The sequence below is a fragment of the Pinus tabuliformis genome, chromosome 5_2 (genome assembly GCF_031772625.1).
Source record: "Pinus tabuliformis cultivar Carrire ecotype Pingquan chromosome 5_2, CPIR1, whole genome shotgun sequence".
Taxonomy (NCBI): domain Eukaryota; kingdom Viridiplantae; phylum Streptophyta; class Pinopsida; order Pinales; family Pinaceae; genus Pinus; species Pinus tabuliformis.
Window position 1 is genome coordinate 597898161 of NC_142306.1, and position 19816 is coordinate 597917976.

Here is a 19816-nt window from a genome sequence, read left to right on the forward strand (position 1 = left end):
GTACAAACACAAGCACATTTCTAACACCAATATTTCATTGCAAAACCCCTGATCGGGCTGTGACAGAGAAGAGGAGGTGGCCCAGTGGCGATGGGAAGTGGAGATGTCAAGGACCATCCACTCGAGCGCAAGGACAGAGAACACATCAAGATGTGGAGGAAGAGGACAACAAAAAGGGCAGGTGGAAGGACAAGGCAGGGAGGGAGAAAGCCCCGAAAGAAGACAGGCGGGGTTACGAAGGGAAGGCAAAGAGGAAGGCATGGGAGCCATCGAAAGAGTGGGCGAAGAGATGCCAACAAGTGGCAGGAATATAGAGAAGAACCCACGGTAGGAGCAGCTGGAGGCACGAGGGAGTTAATGAGGGTAAGAGCTGGAAGGGACAGAGGGCCATCATTCTGAGGAGTAGGAATAAGGAAAAGGGTGGCGAGAAAATTAGGAGGACAGGTGGTAGGTGTGATGAAAGGCAGTAGGGATAGCGAGGTAAAACAAAAGGTAAGAGAGAAAGAAGATAGTTGCATGCAGAAAGAGAGAGTGAGAGTAAGAGCAGAGAAAGGCGGTGGATGCAGGATGAGGACGCAGGCCGGTGGATGCAACTGCGTCAACTCAGGTCGACAGTATGTATTCTTCCATTTCCTTAACATCATAATTATAGTAATGCCAAATTCAGTGGTACTAGGGAAAGAGACCTGGGAAAGTCTAGACTCAGAAAGAGTCGAAACCAGGGTCTCCTAGAACACTATCTGAGTCAGGAATGAGGATGAAAGGGACAGAGAAGCAAAAGATAAAGAAACGCCCCTAAAGAAAGTGCAAAGAGGGAAGGAGGGCGACTGAGGAGAGAAGAGAGAACCTGAGCGCTTGTCCTACCATTTTTAGGAATCAACACGCCCCATATTTAATGGTTACCTTAATGGACAGTGTTGATCTCTCATGGAATCAGAGTGCAGTCTTCACGAATGTTGTTGCCAATGCAATTCTTAAAAGATAAATTACTATATGGCACAATATTGTGACTTTATTATAAGTGGCCATAGAATTTCAACAGGCCCTTCAACAACTTCGTAGTATCCAGGGGCGTGGGGCCCATGTTCCTCTATATTTCTCAGCGCTTACCCTTCTTTGACATGGGAATGGGTAGAATTGGAAATGAGAATTTACGGGTATGTATGGCCGTCAATCTCTATAAATTTATGTTAATATTTTCTGGTTTAGCATTATTGATATTACAAAGAAGATTTTTTCAAAGCAACACGGTCCTATAAAATCTCTACATAATAAAGCATTATTTCTGCAAACCATACTATTATATAAAAATCAACAATTTTGCAAATGACATCTTAGTTTACAGAAGGGTGAAATTCCCCAATTTTAGGTTTTATAAGAAAATTTAGGCACCTTTCATCCACCTTTTTACACTGTGAATTTGTATTTATAGCAAGAAAATAGTTCTCCTTGAGCCATATCCATGATTGTGCCTTCCTGATTGTGATCATGCAAGTCTCAGCTTTCATTAATGCCCCATGCTTTCATCAATCCCCCATGCTGACCCACATCAGCCATATTCGGAAGCACCCAGTGACTGATGCTGTTAGAGCATTCTATTATCTTGAGCGCTTGTCCTACCATTTTTAGGAATCAACACACCCAATATTTAATGGTTACCTTAATGGACAGTGTTGATCTCTCATGGAATCAGAGTGCAGTCTTCATGAATGTTGTTGCCAATGCAATTCTTAAAAGATAAATTACTATATGGCACAATATTGTGACTCTATTATAAGTGGCCATAGAACTGGGAACTTAAGCAGGGACATGCACGAAATTCGAATTAATTACATCCTTTAAATCAGAAATCACTACTATAACTCCATATAGAACTTGGTCCTTTTGCATAAACATGTCTATTTGAAGTTAAAAATCTAAATAGGATAGTCCTCTAGCATAATCATGTCTATTTTAAGTTAAAAATTAAAATAGGATGGCCAAGCAGTGATAAGTTTAATTTCTAATGCATTTTCTTCAAAAATTAAAACAAGATGTTAAAACAGTAATAAAATTGATTTCTAATGCATTTTAAGCTCTATTCATCTATTTATTTTTTAATTGAAACATTGTAGTTTGCACTTTTTCATCAAAATGTTGTCAAACCGGATTTACCTTTCACAAAACTTCCAAATATATCTTAGGAATGAGTTTTCTGAAATCATTTATATCTTTAGTGAGGCTTCTACTCTCTTAAACTAAACAATTTATGTGCTGAGAACCTCCATGTACCTTTCACAAAACTTCCAAATTCATATTAGGAAAGAGTCTCCTGAAATCATATATTTCTTTAGTGAGGCTTCGACTCTTAAACTAAACAAATTTCCAGTGAAAACCTCCATGTACGCTGGAGATCTTCCTACACACCATTGACAGGCAGAGAAATTTTAGTGAAAAAAGGTTTAAACTAGCACAGCCTCAACTGAGTGAAAAAGGTTTAAACTAGCACAACCTCAACTGAGCAATGCTGCCGATAGGGGTGATAAGAACCGAATGCTCAAGATTGTGGGAGAGGACGTACTAGCTTTCTCACTTGCTAATAGCTATTCTCTCTCGCAAGCCTAAGAAAGCCAGTAAGTTCTCTCTCATAAGCCTACACACCAATGGGTTCTCTTGGTTTTCACACCGTATGTTCTTACCATGCTAACAATGTTCCTGTAATGAAAATTCCATGTTCTTATCATGTTTATTAACATTCCAGTTCATTTTAAATTTCACACACCCAGACATATTCTTGCTAATTCCAAAATTTGAATTCCTGGTAACTTCGAAGCACCAAAGCTCAAGTGTTGACTTTTGTGCTTCTTGAGCTGAATGAACAAGCTCGCTTAAAGGTAGTAGCTAAAGTAGCACAAGTAATACTAGATGAATTTAAGCCAGATTCGAGCTTCATTTTCAAACAGTACGCTTATAAGGTATAAATCCTGTCCTGGTGAACTGAAGAATGTTTTTAATTTCTGAATCAGTTTTGCATATAAATTTTCATAACTGTAAAGAATAATATATAATGTAGAATACCTATTATGGCCATGAACAACTTAGCTTCTCATGGAACTGGGAAAATCGATAAAAAAATTGGTGTCTTCTTGCCACATGATATTAGCTGAATTCTATTTATGGCGATCATAATTTTATTTATTTATAATCTAATTTTTTTGAATCATGTGATAGATATTACTGCATTTCTTTTGCAATATTTGGTGTCATTGCTTGTTCTTCCAGTATGTATAAATCATTCTGCTAAGTATAAATCATTCTGCTAATATTGATTCGTTACTGTGTGAATAAATCATTTTGCTAATATTGATTCCATAGAGAGAGATACAGCAAGCCTACTGACCTCATCAAGCTTCTCAAAAGAGACGGCCCAGCGTGGGATCCAGCCTTTGATTGCTTCGCCAGCGACAACAATAAACCAGGTCGGCCATCCTGCAGTAACTCTCGCCTTTGATGTTCCTGGGAGAATTCCCAAGCCTGGGATTAGAATTGGCATTCGGAGAAAATTCTCCCTGTGGCTGCAGAGGATGAGAACAAAAAGGATAGTGTTGCTTATGCTAATAGTGCCGTTGCTTTTCGGCGTCGTCCCACAACAATGAAACTGGGTCGGCACCATTGTTTTTTTCCCTCTCAATTTAGTCCTATAATCCCCCATGTGTCTGTTCTCAGCCTCAATGCCATGGTCCATGACTGCAGGGGCTACCAACGGCCGAGACGCCATATAAGAAGATCAACTATTGGAGGATGCCCCCTTCGAGCTCTCTACATAATATGTGGCTCTTGTAAAGGGTTTGCTGCAAATGCACTCTATAAGAATAATTACAAAACCTACTCCAGAAGCCCTCCTCTGCCAACCTGAAAACCCCAAGAAAATCCTCGAAGCAAAGAATTTAAACCCCAAAATGACGTTGCATCCAAGGCTTGCCTTTCCCGTATTTGCTCTTTTGAATGCAAGTCTTCAGCTTGGATCTGTCAAAAAAGTAATAAAGGCTGCACACAAAAATACCCTAACCAGTTCATACTCACATCATTTTGTGCGGAGAAAAGAACAAGCTGCATTGCATCAAGACCTCCTCTTCTTCCTCTAGTATTCTTCTTAAACACGCATCATGGTTTCGAACCCCGTGATGTGAAACCAAGCTAGTTGCTTGGAACCCAGAAATGCACTTAACGACACGGTTTTTCTTCTATTTTCTCTGAACCAGCACGTCCCGGGTTCGAATCCCAGACGCAGAGTGCTTCACTAAAATCTGGAGCTGCACACTCACTAGCTGCAACGCTAACCCCATCTGAACGGCCAGCATTCTCATTCCGTAAAATGCATGTTAACTTCGACAACCCTGATTCGGGGAGACCATACCCGCCATTGGGTGCAAGTTTGAATTACTGAAAGATCTATCTATGTCTCCCATGGATCCAAGGAGGTCATGGATGCCATAGGGTGCAGGTTCGAATCCTTCAAAAATCCATTTTTGGCTGTGCGAATACAGAAGAGCTGTGCAACTAAAATGACATGTCTTTTTATCGGTCATTATTTCTTAATTTTAGAAAATTAATTTTCTAATTTTTTTGAGTGTGCAACTTGACATGTCTTTTTATCAGTAATTATTCTTATTTTAGAAAATTAATTTTCTAATTTTTTTTTTTTTTTTGTTTTTTATTATTATTTATGGTTTCTTTTCCTGTTTGCTTTTTCTTTTTTCTTTTGCTTTTACTGTTTCTTGTTTTGTTTTTTATCATAGTCATTATTTGAAAATTAATTTTCTAATTTAGTTTATTTATAGGGATAATATATATATTTCATTGTGGTGATTGATCTAAGATGAGATTTTTGGTTTTTTTTTTTAATCATGGTCATTATTTCTTAATTTTCTAATTTATTTTAGTTTTTACTCATAGGCATAATATATGTATTTCATTGTGATGATTGATATAAGATAAGATTTTTTTGGTTTTTTATCATAGTTATTATTTCTTAATTTTATAAACTTAAATTTTTAATTTAGTTTACTTATAGGTAAAATATATGTATTTTATTGTGATGATTGATATAAGATAAGATAATATTATTATATTTATGTCCAATTAATGACCATAAAGTAGGTCAAATGGATTGTTGAGTACAATGATGTCCATACAAAGCGGGAGAACCAAATGGTCTCCCTAAAAAAAAGATACAATGCATGAAATAAATCAACATCTAGCTGTAGCGGAGAAGATCCAGGAGCTAATAAGTCTCAAGATTAGATCCATTTCTCCTAACATCTGAGGTTGAATGAAGAGCACTAAAGAAACTCAACAAAGTCTGTTGGGTTGATGAAGAGTCGGTGGAAAGTGCAGACTGTCCACTAAACCGTCGCCTGGGGGTTCACGCACTGCTGAGGTATGGAGGACTTAGTCCGTCTCCCAGGGATGGATCTAAGAAGGATTTGCCGCTGAGATCTCGTGTGGCAGGGTGAGATCCCACGGATCCTCACTGATCTAGTGTCTAGATACATACTGGTATCAATCAATTTCTTCGTGCCCGTGTCTGAAGGTAGTACCCTGAAAAATGTCGTGATCCTCTGTGTGGGGTCTGGTCTAATGGGAGGCTGAAAAATATGCGCTTGGAACATGAGAGCCTCTTGAATATATAGGGCCAAACATCTTTGATCTGGATAGAATCTCTAATAAAACAATGAAACCTTCCTCTAATCTTGTAGTAGACAGGGCATTCAAGAATGAAATGCACATCGGTCTCCACTTCCTGTAAATGACATACCTGGGAGATTTTGTCTGGGCTATCCACCTGGTGGTCCATCTCTACCTGAAGTCTGTGACAACCTACTCTGAACTAGCCTAGAGGAATGCGAATATCATGCATTCAATGGTGAAATGTATACTGGGGTCGAACAATGATCCCGTCTCTCAACTCCAAGAAGTGCTTAGCGTAGAAGGCCATCTTTGGGCGCAACCCTCTTGGAGGATTGACCTAGGTGACCTAGACGAACTATCTATAGATGTCCTCCTTGATGATCTTGTTTAGCTCATGTCTAGTAGGTAAAAGGTGACCAGCATCTAAGGAATATTAGAAAGGAGGGAGACGATCCAACTGAATTCCCACTAACTCTAAAAGATTTGAATATCCTGTAAATCAACATCTAGCTCAGCCTCAGGGAGTAGAATGGGCAATTCTCAGAAGAGAAATATGCCAAGTAAGGATATCGGTCCCTACTCTTTATCGAGTATGCAAAGCCCTGGACACAACGCAAGAATGAAACCAATCTAAAGATCGTCTCAAGCTGAAAGGGCTGAGCTCCAAACTCTGCAAGGATGATGTGTTGCAGTAGTGTCAGTTTGCTTCTAATGATGTGGCAGAGAAGAAGAATATGGACTCTCTGAGATGAAGCCCAATCTAACTGAAGTAAAGACGATCCCCAAAACTCTAAGCCCTATAGAACAATGGGACAGATCAATGTGTCCATGAGGATCATCTTGGACAAGATGTCCTGGAAGTGATGTCAAAAGCTCTGTCTCTCGAGAAGGGCTAAGGATCCATATCCTTTGTTGATATGAGGTTGAAGCATTGGTTGCAAACTGAAGTGAGGACCAGAGAATTGCACCCCCAAGTAAGTATACGTGCTAGTGATCTCAATCTCTCCCCTTTGAATAAGAATTGAAGGTCTAAGGTTTTCTTCACCACATTGAAGATCATAACAAAGGAGACGGTGATAAGAAGCTTTGACGTCAGAGTGGAAGGGTGGAGAGTGAGTTAAAGCATATCGAAGTTCTCGATGTAGAGTCTTGCATTCATCATTGTACCACTTGTTCATGGGGCAAGATCCAACTTTAGGGGAGATGGAAATAGAACAAGTGGAGTGGGGGAAGGATTTGAGTGCTGCTTCCCAAATGGCAGATGAAAGACAGGTGTATTTAGTAGAAGCAGAATCAAGCAAGGAGAATTGGGTCTCTAATGGGAGCATCTTGCATATAGTAGAGGAGAAGATGTCAGGGTCTCCTTCGTCAAATCATAAGGTAGTTCAGGGTGGGCCCCAAGGGGAGGGATCAGGTGGAAGGGGAGGGTCAAACCAGAGAGAGACGGAAAGAAGTGCATGATCGGCAAGGCGGGTGGTGGAGACTGAGAAATGGAAAATAAAAGGGAGAAAGTTATGTCTAGTGAGGACATAATCAAGTACACTCGCACCCCCACCATATGGCCGACATGTGAAAAAGCAAGAGTCTTGGAAATAGGGGAGGCCATTTAGAATCAACACTCCTGGGATTCCCCCAACTACAATAGATGCTTACCATAAAATGTAGTGGGCCCCAAAGCATCATCTGACCTTCGATGACGCCCTACTGAATCTGGATCTATCCCTTGGGTGCAAAACACATCCTCTGATTTGTCGCGAAGAGGGATCTGGAGATCTCTAGTACAAGCATTGAAGTAACCTAGGAGGATGACTTCCCCGAAACAAAGTACTTAGTGATGTTAGTATACAAGTCTATAAAGGGATCCCCAAGAGATGTTGAAGTTACCCTTCGAAAGACATAAAACAAAGAGAAAAAGACCAAAGGAAAAGGCCCATCGCAAATCGCAATTAGAGCTTCTAGCAACAACAAAGGAGGGCAGCGAGATCAACAATTAGCAATCGTTGATATCGTAAATAGCATGTCAGAGGTCGCAGTAGTCAAGAAGTATCAGTGATCAGTCAATCATCGATATCACAAATCGGCTATCGACAGGTCCAAGGTAGAGCAAATATTGCATATCGGTAGTCGAAGGCCCATGGGACATAGTGTATTGGAAACTCACAATGTAGAGCGCCAATATCACATATCGGCGATCGCATGAACAAAAGGGTGCACACAAACACATGGTCATGAAGCCGCAGACGTTGATAACACAAAAATCACTGAAATTTGGGCCCTTAGTGTTAAATTGTCTGGAAGGCCGAAAATATTTATCAAAGGAAATTGACACAAAAACAGGGACACTTGAGCCTTCTTCTCTCTCCTCCATGGGACCATGTTGCAAAATACCATTGGTCCTTATATATGGCATCGCAGCTGACGTGATCATGACATGGCAGTACGGAGGCAACGTGACAGTACGAAAATGACGTGGCAGTACGGAGGACACATGGCACACAGATTTGGCATTTTCATGGGTCCTATGGGGGAACTTCTTAGTGACATGTGTCACCACTCACAAGGTGACACATGGTAGTGATGATGTCACCCATCTCAAATCAACGATCGACGATCGCACAAGTCAAGGCCCCCCTCCGTCGAAGATCCTTCCGAGCTGCGATTGCGATATGTGAAGGACCCTCTCGGATGCAATATTTTATGAGTTATACCTTATGAGGATTCTGCGTTCGGACAATCGACCAACGTTATGAGAAGAGGTAAAGAGGTCCTTCCTCCTGTATTGCCATTGTAATATCCTGGGTGAGCCCATTCCCACAGATCGACAATCATAGGTGTCAAGGGGAGATAACAAAGGTTGTGTCATAAAACGTCGATTGCTGATCTCTGATTTAAACCTCGCTCCCCAGGTCTCAGCCCTTGGTCCTATTATGCAGAAACACAAAAGGGGGTTAAGTCAGAGGGGGCCAAAAGTGACCGAGATTCACTATTCTGTGATGCCTCTTAGCGTAAAGGTCTCGATGTGGCGATGCCCCGATAGCATGGTACAAAGCTTTAAAGGTAGACGAGTCGACAGCTAAGGAAATGAATAAAGGTACGGGGCAGTGGGAAATCCATATGGGTCGGTCCTGTAGAAGCCCCTGCAACACGAAACCAAGGACTACGAGGGGCGAAGGGATGGATTCGACTACTTCACTGCTCATCTCTTGTGAGTAAATGAATGTATTGAAGCTCAAGAAGACTTAATGGCTCGGCATGGGGTTGCACTCCGATACTTAGCAAAGTACTACTAGGACATGCTCTATTTCCACTCCGTGACAGGCATTCACAGTTGACTCACTCCCAACTCCGGAGAATGCGCTACTCAAGCAGTTAAGGCAAAAGCGACAGGGACCAGATGAGCAGCTAAAAGGATGCATGATGACAAAGACGTGGCTTGACCAGAGGTTTTCGCGGGAACAAAAGAAGGACCTCTTCTTCCATCATCATCTAGTTTCTTATTATTTCTATAATTTCCTTATTTCCAAGAGGGACCAAATCCTGATTGTAATCATTTTGGGCAACATAGCCCTACATTCGCCGAGACAACTAGTCTAGTAGACAACTCGAGCTCTAGCTAAGATACTTTTGTAACTGTACAAGGAAGCTCTCTCTAATATGATAGAGAAGGAGACAAACTTGGAAATTATTCTTGGAGACGATGCCACCTATCCCATGAAGGGAGTAGGAAATGTTACCCTTCAATTGAATCAAGGTGACACGATTCATTTACAAGAAGTTCTATATGTACCTGATCTCAAGAAGAACCTTGTGCCCATTTTGACAATGGAAGACAAAGGATACAAGGTGGCATTCATCGATGGAAAGGTATGCATTTGGAAAATGAATTTTAAAGATGTTTTTACTCTTGGGTTCCAGGGTTACACTTCGCATCAAGTTGGAGGAAGTCCATTGGGAGCCATGTCTTGTGCCACTTCTCTACAATCTGAACTATGGCACCAGAGGTTTGCTCTTCTTCATTATAAGGCTCTACCCAATGTCAGACAGATGGTGACAAGTATGCCCGAGTTCAAAGTAGAGCATGAAGGATGCTTGACATAAATCTAGATGAGGTTTTAGCACTCAAATTTTCATTCCAACTGCATCACATGTCCGATGAAAGTGTGTCTACAAAGAACCCACGTGAGCGACTTCTTAGGATGGTGAAGTCTCTCAACCATAAAGAACAAGAGATTAACACTAATACTACACCTTTCTTGGTCATAGTAGTAGAACAACAGATTAACACTAATACTACACCTTTCTTGTTCTAGTTCATGGAAGCATTAAATTGTTACTCATCAGTGTTTGAGTCTCTAGATGCTACACTTAAAAGGAATATCATAGATCGTATGAATATTGAAAAATAATGCCTTGCCCGAGACATAGTGAACATAATTTCTTGTAAGGGGGAAGAAAGTATTGAGAGGTATGAAGCCGCACGAAAACAGGGAGCTAGAATGACTATGGCAGGGTTTAGTGTGCATCCTCTTAGTGCTAATGTTAAGGATAGTTAAATCTTTGCTCCATCAATCATACTGCAATAGCTAAAAGACTAAGGAAGAAGGAACTATGTATTATGGATGGTTGGACATCTGCTTGGAATTGAGAAGCAAGGACTGTAAGAAGGTTCTTATACAATAATTTCTTACAATTTGTCAATACCATTGCAGAAACTGCATATGACTTTCATGTGTGTCAGGGAAGAGTTCAGAAATTTGCTTCCTTACGAAGGTAGAGAGAAAAATGCTAAGGCTTGCTAAAATCAGCGATATGCCTATCTGCACAGTGGGAAACATGATAGAGACAGTTACTATTTAACTTTCAGGAATTTATGCTTGACTAGCTAAAAATTATTGGATTTTTTCTCATGATCTTGAGTACAGAGTCTCATAATCAACTAGATGAAAAATCAAGTCTATCTTTCAAATATTTGAACCAAGACTGTATCACTGATATTACAGCAATAAAATAAATAATTTCAGTTTATAGAAAGGTAGCACATTGGCAACATACTTGAATTTTTGGGGTGCTTCGAACAATCTTGTCTGATATGTGATATTGGCGCTCTGCATTGTGAGTTTTCGATACACTATGTCCCATGGGCCTTCGACTACCGATATGCGATATTTGCTCTGCCTTGGACCCGCCGATAGCCGATTTGCGATATCGGCGATCGACTGATCGCTGATCTTACCCTCACCGATACTTCTTAACTACTGTGAGCTCCGACATGCGATTTGCGATATCGACGATCGCTGATCGTTGATCTCGCTGCCCTCCTTTCTTGTTGCTAGAAGCTCTAATTGCGATTTGCGATGGGCCTTTTCCTTTCGTCTTTTTCTCTTTGTTTTATGTCTTTCAAAGGGTAACTTCAACATCACTTGGGGATCCCTTTATAGACTTGTATACAGACATCACTAAGTACTTTATTTTTGGGGAAGTCATCCTCCTAGGTTACTTCAATGCTCGTACTAGAGATCTCCAGATCCCTCTCCGCGACGAATCAGAGGATGTGTTTTGCACCCAAGGGATAGATCCAGATTCAGTAGGGCTTCGTCGAAGGTTAGATGATGCTTTGGGGCCCACTACATTTTATGGTAAGCATCTATTGCAGTTGGGGGATCCTAGGAGTGTTGATTCTAAATGGCCTCCCCTATTTCCAAGACTCTCACTTTTTCACATGTCGGCCATATGGTGGGGGTGCGAGTGTACTTGATTATGTCCTCACTAGACATAACTTTCTCCCTTTTATTCACCATTTCTCGGTCTCCTCCACCCCCCTTGCCGATCATGCACATCTTTCCGTCTCTCTCTGGTTTGACCCTCCCCTTCCACCTGATCCATCCCCTTGGGGCCCACCCCGAACTACCTTATGATTTGATGAAGGAGACCCTGATATCTTCTCCTCTATTATATGCAAGATGCTCCCATCAGAGACCCAATTCTCCTTGCTTGATTCTGCTTCTACTAAATACACTTGTCTTTCATCTGCCATTTGGGAAGCAACACTCAAATCCTTCCCCCACTCCACTTGTTCTATTTCCATCTCCCCTAAAGTTGGATCTTGCCCCATGAACAAGTGGTACGATGATGAATGCAAGACTCTACGTCATGAAATTCGATATGCTTTAACTCACTCTCCACCCTTCTACTCTAATGTCAAAGCTTCTTATCACCGTCTCCTTTGTTATGATCTTCAATGTGGTGAAGAAAACCTTAGACCTTCAATTCCTATTCAAAGGGGAGAGATTGAGATCACTAACATGTATACTTACTTGGGGGTGCAATTCTCTAGTCCCCACTTTAGTTTGCAACCAATGCTTCAGCGTCATATCAACAAAGGATATGGGTCCTTAGCCCTTCTCGAGAGACAGAGCTTTCGACATCACTTCCAGGACATCTCGTCCAAGATGATCCTCATGGACACATTGATCTGTCCCATTGTTCTATAGGGCTTATAGATTTGGGGATTGTCTTTACTTCAGTTAGATTGGGCTTCATCTCAGAGAGTCCAGATTCTTCTTCTCTGCCACATCATTAGAAGCAAACTAGCACTACTACAACACATCATCCTTGCAGAGTTTGGAGCTCAGCCCTTTCAGCTTGAGACGATCTTTAGGTTGGTTTCATTCTTGCGTTGTGTCCAGGGCTTTTCATACTCGATAAAGAGTAGGGATCGATATCCTTACTTGGCATATTTCTCTTCTGAGAATTGCCCGTTCTACTCCCTGAGGTTGAGCTAGATGTTGGTTTACAGGATATTCAAATCTTTTAGAGTTAGTGGGAATTCAGTTGGATCGTCTCCCTCCTTTCTAATATTCCTTAGGTGCTCCTGGTCACCTTTTACCTACTAGACATGAGCTAAACAAGATCATCAAGGAGGACATCTATAGGCAGTTCGTCTAGGTCACCTGGGTCAATCCTCCGAGAGGGTTGCGCCCAAAGATGGCCTTCTACGCTAAGCACTTCTTGGAGTTGAGAGACGGGATCATTGTTCGACCCCAGTATACATTTCACAATTGAATGCATGATATTCACATTCCTCTAGGCTAGTTCAGAGTAGGTTGTCACAGACTTCAGGTAGAGATGGACCACCGGGTGGGTAGCCCAGACAAAATCTCCCAGGTATGTCATTTACAGGAAGTGGAGACCGATGTGCACTTCATTCTTGAATGCCCTGTCTACTACAAGATTAGAGGAAGGTTTCATTGTTTTATTAGAGATTCTATTTAGATCAAAGATGTTTGGCCCTATATATTCAAGAGGCTCTCATGTTCCAAGCGCATATTTTTCAGCCTCCCATCAGACCAGACCCCACACAGAGGATCACGACATTTTTCAGGGTACTACTTTCAGACAGGGGCACGAAGAAATTGATTGATACCAGTACGTATCTAGACACTAGATCAGTGAGGATCCATGGGACCTCACCCTGCCACACGAGATCTCAGTGGCAAATCCTTCTTAGATCCATCCCTGGGAGACGGACTAAGTCCTCCATACCTCAGCAGCAAGTGAACCCCCCAGGCGACGGTTTAGTGGACAGTTTGCACTTTCCACCGACTCTTCATCAACCCAACAGACTTTGTTGAGTTTCTTTAGTGCTCTTCATTCAACCTCAGATGTTAGGAGAGATGGATCTAGTCTTGAGACTTATTAGCTCCTGGATCTTCTCCGCTACAGCCAGATGTTGATTTATTTCATGCATTGTATCTTTTTTTTAGGGAGACCATTTGGTTCTCCCGCTTTGTATGGACATCATTGTACTCAACAATCCATTTGACCTACTTTATGGTCATTAATTGGACATAAATATAATAATCTTATATTATATCAATCATCATAATAAAATACATATACTCTACCTATAAGTAAACTAAATTAAAAATTTAAGTTTATAAAATTAAGAAATAATAACTATGATAAAAAACCAAAAAAATCTTATCTTATATCAATCATCACAATGAAATATATATATTATGCCTATGAATAACTAAATCAGAAAATAAATTAGAAAATTAAATTTATAAAATTAAGAAATAATGACCATGAAAAAAAAAACATCTGAGATCACTCATCACAATGAATATATATATATTATACCTATGAATAAATTAAATTAGAAAATTAATTTTCAAATAATGACTATGATAAAAAAACAAAACAAGAAACAGTAAAAGCAAAAGAAAAAAAGAAAAAAGCAAAACAAGAAAAGAAACCATAAATAAAAATAATAATAAAAAAACAAAAAAAATTAGAAAATTAATTTTCTAAAATTAAGAAATAATGACCGATAAAAAGACATGTCATTTTAGTTGCACAGCTCTTCTGTATTCGCACAGCCAAAAATGGATTTTTGAAGGATTCGAACCTGCACCCTATGGCATCCATGACCTCCTTGGATCCATGGGAGACATAGATAGATCTTTCAGTGATTCAAACTTGCACCCAATGGCGGGTATGGTCTCCCCGAATCAGGGTTGTTGAAGTTAACATGCATTTTACGGAATTAGAATGCTGGCCGTTCAGATGGGGTTAGCGTTGCACCTAGTGAGTGTGCAGCTCCAGATTTTAGTGAAGCACTCTGCGTCTGGGATTCGAACCCGGGACGTGCTGGTTCAGAGAAAATAGAAGAAAAACCGTGTCGTTAAGTGCATTTCTGGGTTCCAAGCAACTAGCTTGGTTTCACATCACGGGGTTCGAAACCATGATGCGTGTTTAAGAAGAATACTAGAGGAAGAAGAGGAGGTCTTGACGCAATGCGGCTTGTTCTTTTCTCCACACAAAATGATGTGAATATGAACTGGTTAGGGTATTTTTGTGTGCGGCCTTTATTACTTTTTTGACAGATCCAAGCTGAAGACTTGTTCATAAAAGAGCAAATACGGGAAAGGCAAGCCTTGGATGCAACGTCATTTTGGGGTTTAAATTCTTTGCTTCGAGGATTTTCTTGGGGTTTTCAGGTTGGCAGAGGAGGGCTTCTGGAGTAGGTTTTGTAATTATTATTATAGAGTGCATTTGCAGCAAACCCTTTACAAGAGCCACATATTATGTAGAGAGCTCGAAGGGGGCATCCTCCAATAGTTGATCTTCTTATATGGCGTCTCGGCCGTTGGTAGCCCCTGCAGTCATGGACCATGGCATTGATGCTGAGAACAGACACATGGGGGATTATAGGACTAAATTGAGAGGGAAAAAACAATGGTGCCGACCCAGTTTCATTGTTGTGGGACGACGCTGAAAAGCAACGGCACTATTAGCATAAGCAACACTATCCTTTTCGTTCTCATCCTCTGCAGCCACAGGGAGAGTTTTCTCCGAATGCCAATTCTAATCCCAGGCTTGGGAATTCTCCCAGGAACATCGAAGGCGAGAGTTACTGCAGGATGGCCGGCCTGGTTTATTGTTGTCGCTGGCGAAGCGATCAAAGGCTGGATCCCACGCTGGGCCATCTCTTTTGAGAAGCTTGATGAGGTCAGTAGGCTTGTTGTATCTCTCTATGGAATCAATATTAGCAAAATGATTTATTCACACGGTAACGAATCAATATTAGCAGAATGATTTATTCATACAGGAAGAACAAGCAATGACACCCAATATTGCAAAAGAAATGCAGTAATATCTATCACAATATCTATCACATGATTCAAAAAATTAGATTATAAATAAATAAAATTATGATCGCCATAAAGAGAATTCAGCTAATATCATGTGCCAAGAAGACACCAAATTTTTTATCGATTAGCCCAGTTCCATGAGAAACTAAGTTCATGGCCATAATAGGTATTCTACATTATATATTATTCTTTACAGTTATGAAAATTTATATACAAAACTGATTCAGAAATTAAAAACATTCTTCAGTTCACCAGGACAGGATTTATACCTTATAAGCGTAGTGTTTGAAAATGAAGCTCGAATCTGGCTTAAATTCATCTAGTATTACTTGTGCTACTTTACCTACTACCTTTAAGCGAGCTTGTTCATTCAGCTCAAGAAGCACAAAGGTCAACACTTGAGCTTTGGTGCTTCGAAGTTACCAGGAATTCAAATTTTGGAATTAGCAAGAATATGTCTGGGTGTGTGAAATTTAAAATGAACTGGAATGTTAATAAACATGATAAGAACATGGAATTTTCATTACAGGAACGTTGTTAGGCATGGTAAGAACATACGGTGAGAAAACCAAGAGAACCCACTGGTGTGTAGGCTTATGAGAGAGAACTTACTGGCTTTCTTAGGCTTGCCAGAGAGAATAGCTATTAGCAAGTGAGAAAGCTAGTACGTTCTCTCCCACAAGCCTGAGCACTCGGTTCTTATCACCCCTATCGGCAGCATTGCTCAGTTGAGGTTGTGCTAGTTTAAACCTTTTTTCACTAAAATTTCTCCGCCTATCAATGGTGTGTAGGAAGATCTCCAGCATACATGGAGGTTTTCACTGGAAATTTGTTTAGTTTAAGAGTCGAAGCCTCACTAAAGAAATATATGATTTCAGGAGACTCTTTCCTGATATGAATTTGGAAGTTTTGTGAAAGGTACATGGAGGTTCTCAGCACATAAATTGTTTAGTTTAAGAGAGTAGAAGCCTCACTAAAGATATAAATGATTTCAGAAAACTCATTCCTAAGATATATTTGGAAGTTTTGTGAAAGGTAAATCCGGTTTGACAACATTTTGATGAAAAAGTGCAAACTACAATGTTTCAATTAAAAAATAAATAGATGAATAGAGCTTAAAATGCATTAGAAATCAATTTTGTTACTGTTTTAACCTCTTGTTTTAATTTTTGAAGAAAATGCATTAGAAATTAAACTTATCACTGCTTGGCCGTCCTATTTTAATTTTTAACTTAAAATAGACATGATTATGCTAAAGGACTATCCTATTTAGATTTTTAACTTCAAATAGACATGTTTATGCAAAAGGACCAAGTTCTATATGGAGTTATAGTAGCGATTTCTGATTTAAAGGATGTAATTAATTCGAATTTCATACCTGTCCCTGCTTAAGTTCCCAATTCTATGGCCACTTATAAATTCTCATTTCCAATTGTACCCATTCCCATGTCAAAGAAGGGTAGGCGCTGAGAAATTGAGAGGAACATGGGCACCACGCCCCAGGATACTATGAAGTTGTTGAAGGGCCTGTTGAAATTCTATGGCCACTTATAATAGAGTCACAATATTGTGCCATATAGTAATTTATCTTTTAAGAATTGCATTTGAAACAACATTCGTGAAGACTGCACTCTGATTCCATTAGAGATCAACACTGTCCATTAAGGTAACCATTAAATATGGCGCGTGTTGATTCCTAAAAATGGTAGGACAAGCACTCAAGATAATAGAATGCTCTAACAACATCAATCACTGGGTGCTACCTCCAACAACATCAGTCACTTGGTGCTTCCGAATATGGCTGATGTGGGTCAGCATGGGGGATTGATGAAAGCATGGGGCATTAATGAAAGCTGAGACTTGCATGATCACAATCATGGATATGGCTCAAGGAGAACTATTTTCTTGCTATGAATACAAATTCATAGTGTAAAAAGGTGGATGAAAGGTGCCTAAATTTTCCTATAAAAGCTAAAAATTGGGGAATTTCACCCTTCTGTAAACTAAGATGTCATTTGCAAAATTGTTGATTTTTATATAATAGTATGGTTTGCAGAAATAATGCTTTATTATGTAGAGATTTTATAGGACCGTGTTGCTTTGAAAAATTTCCCTGCACACACAATGGTTTACTCTAGATATTTTAGAAGACAATGTTGCTTTTACAAAAGGCTTCTTTGTAATATCAATAATGCTAAATCAGAAAATATTAACATAAATTTATAGAGATTGACAGCCATACATACCCATAAATTCTCATTTCCAATTGTACCCATTCCCATGTCAAGGAAGGGTAAGCGCTGAGAAATTGAGAGGAACATGGGCACCACACCGCTGGAGACTATGAAGTTGTTCAAGGGCCTGTTGAAATTCATGGACGTGGTCACTATTGTCAAATTTCTCCTATGAAATTCATGGACTTGGTCAGCCCTATCGAGACCTGGTTCTAGCCAAGCAAACCATCAGCAGGTTTCTCACAATGCTCTAGAATCTGGATTGGGGGTTATTGGACTGCAAGGAGGACCACTGTGCAGTCCAATCTAAGGTTGGGAGGAGAGTTGCAGTCTCTGGCTTAGTCGCCCAGAGATACATGTCTATCACTCTAGCTGACCTTATGTTATAATTCCTGAAATTGTTACTGTGTCCAATGACTGCATGAGACACATCTTCTTAAGGTGCAAGGATGATCATCTCTTGATGACACTTAGATTTCTAAAAAAAATGTATACAACTGTCTGATATAGCATATATGAATACATCTATGAGTGTTGCTGTATTGATGTGTATGTTGGTGACAATATATCTTTGAGTGTGTGCTTTGCTGTATCTTGCTGTTCTGAATTCTCAAAACTCTGCTTCATATTAGCAAGAAGTATGACCTTTGTTCTTATGGTAATGATACATTGGTGTAATATTACTCATGGCGAGCTTGATAACATATAACCCATACTAGATGGTTTTAACTTTTAAGGTAGTTGAGGTTACACAGACATACTTGTGTGACAAATGTTTTGGGTCACTGCTATGAAATGATTGGTTATTTTCCTGTGAGGTCTAGAACTCATGATTCTATGGAGAATCATGTTCTACAGATTAGTAACTACTTACAGGGTTTGTTAGGTCCCATATATGTATATATATATAAGCTAGAGAATGTCAATAAATTTTAGCAGTTTCTTAGTACTGGTAAAGATGATGTGAGTTCCTGTCCAACTCCTCTTGACCTAGGCACCATATTATGTTCGATGCTTTCTATTTATTTTGTAAGACTTGACATGCTATTGGATGTGATATAAACATATATTTTTTCAAATCACATATATTTTTCACCAATCTCTCTTAATAGACATTACATAGGATGAATTGTATTTGATCAGTCTCTCTGTCTAGTTTGCTTAAAAGTTGTCTAATTGGAATCCTTGAACTCCTGAAGTAAACATGGAAAATCTTGGGCATTAATCAAACTGTCCATGATATGTGCTATACACGCCGACATGGGTATTGTTTCAGTAGGTTTATTTAGAGTCAATCTAAATCTATGTGTTTTATATGTGGTTATCCAAATTGTTGGGACAGGGCAACCCTTTTTGTACATTGAGTGCCATCATATGTGCAATAAAATGATGGACACTGATGCTTTAGTTTCTTTAAAATTATCAGAGGATCACACCTAATTTCTGTGGTAGGGTGCCTCTTTACATTCCAAAGGCAAGCAACGTGCAACCCATCTCTTTTGGAAGTGGTGCCTCCCACTGTTTATGTAATCATTATTTATCTCACTTGTTCTTTCATGAATAATGCCATTTTATTGTTATTTCATAAAGATATGTGTTATGTTGGGTTTATTATGTTGTTCTATCAATGTGTGCTCCATTTTTGATAATTTGTGGCAGGGGTTTCCTGTTTTGACACCTTCAAGCAATAAGTGAACTTTTTATGGGGACCACCTCTAGTTTTAGGTGTTGCTTACAACTTTGGATAGAAGATACTAGTGACAATCTTTGGTTAAACTTTCTTCAGAGTTGGCATAAGAACAATGGAGGTGCAATCAATACAAGTTAGTGTTACTACCTAGTGCTAAAACTATTAGGGGATGCCAAGATAAAATTAAAGTGAACCTAGTTCATAGCAAATTAGACCTCTGGGAACATTATGGGTCCAATTTTCATTTCAGTTGATGCAAAATTCACAGAGATTTAGCCAATGCAAATTCCCTCTGCCGGGAGAGACTAAAAGCAACAGGGCTTGGCAAATTGAGCATACCTCCACTAGCAGATCCAAATAAGGGGATATTTGTTACGTTCAGGAAGGGGAAAGTTAGATTGTTATAGGTTGAAATTACAGAGAAGTCAGAGTAGAAATCTTAGATATAGAAAGTACATTGTTGTTATATATGTGCAAGGTCTACATAAGAATGCCATAACTTTTGATGGGAATATATATGTGTGAAAAGTGTAGGAAAATTTGGATAATCGTTGTAAATGTGTGGG